The following is a 1,696-nucleotide window of genomic DNA, read 5'->3' as shown; positions in this document are numbered from 1 at the left end:
ACATCTGAATATGTACGACATCTGTAATGTACACAGCACAGCACAGAGCTGAAGGTGGCACGCAGATGAACATCTGAATATGTACGACATCTGTAATGTACACAGAACGGTGCTGAAAGTGGCACACTGATGAGTTCATCTGCTCAAGTTGATGGAGGCAGGCAGCTAAGAAGAGGGAGAAAGGGAGAGGGAGAGGGAGAGGGAGAGGGAGAGGGAGAGGGAGAGAGAGAGAGGGAGAGAGAGAGAGGGAGAGAGAGAGAGAGAGAGGGAGAGAGGGAGAGAGAGGGAGAGCGATGGACAGACCATAATGTCGACCGTAAGGTACAACATCTGTAATGTACACAGCACAGCACAGAGCTGAAGGTGGCCCGCAGATGAACATCTCTCTGGTGCTGTGGGGGCAGCCGTGGGCTAGTGTGTAAGGAGATGGGCTTTAGATCAGTGGGTTGCAGGTTCAAATCCCTCCCTTCCACTCCCTATCTCACTCCATGGCTGAGCTTGTCTTCATTATGTTATGTACTATGTATGCAGCAGGGTTATAACTGGATATAAGGGTTATAAATGTTCTAGATTTGAGCCCTGCATCCTGCAAATCTCTGTTACTATTAAGAAATGGTAGTGGAGGATGCTATAATATGAATGATATATTTGAATATTTATATGTAGAATCATGGATAGATGTTTTCTCTGTTACAAGTTCTGTGAATACAAATAAGGACAAGCATATTCTGCTCTACAAAGTGTATGTGTGCGAACAAAAACAGAAATGTTGGCTGTAAATTGTAATAAATTATTTATTTAACATTGTGTTGTTCATTACATTGCTTCCTGGTCTGAAGATTATAGTAAAATAATAGATAATTAGCTTCTACAGAAGAATATTTTGTTCTGAAACAAAATAGAGCATCAGGAGGTTCAGCAAAGGTGAATTTTCAAGAATTTGTTAGTTTGTACCGCACACTTTTGAGTCTCCAAAGACAGACGTCAACACTGCCATTTTCATGAACAAGACATCTCTTCACTTTCTGTGAAATATTATAAGTACTTTCCCCAATTTTCTTGCTTTGAAATTGAATGTGCAGTGAATGTGCATTGTCCCAATGTCAACTGAAAGTACAGTCTACTTGAAGAATGTTGACATTTACTCACCTTTGTAAAGACACTGCTATTATTTTGAGCACAACTGTATAACTGCCACAACCAACATCACATCATAAAAACTTCTAGGTGCACTGTCTAATATTTCTTAGCAGTTTCCATCCAGAATCCATGCAGCCCATTCACTAATGTTACCATTTTCATGAATACTTACCACCACCATCAAATTCTTAGTATTCATTATCCCTGGGAAAATTGCACTTTTCATTCGTGAAAGGGGGATCTTCATGTCCGCCATTTTGAATTTCAAATAGACCTTCGTAGCTGCAAACCGCACTGTACTTTGGTCATCCTAATAAATATTGCTTTAATATTTAGTAAATATTTATGAAATCATCCAATTTGGCAATAGGCAGCACAGTTTCAATGAGCAGCTTGTTGCAATACCTACTCTGGCCACCAGTAGGCTACACCTTTAACTTGATGCATTGTTTCAAAACCATTAGCTGTGCAACAAGTACAGGGAAGAGATACAGTATGTCACATAAGTGAGTACACCCCTCACATTTTTGCAGATTTGTAAGTATATCTTTTCATA

Source organism: Engraulis encrasicolus, unplaced genomic scaffold (genome assembly GCF_034702125.1).
Source record: "Engraulis encrasicolus isolate BLACKSEA-1 unplaced genomic scaffold, IST_EnEncr_1.0 scaffold_88_np1212, whole genome shotgun sequence".
In the NCBI taxonomy this organism is placed as follows: Eukaryota; Metazoa; Chordata; class Actinopteri; order Clupeiformes; family Engraulidae; genus Engraulis; species Engraulis encrasicolus.
This window is presented reverse-complemented; position numbering follows the sequence as displayed.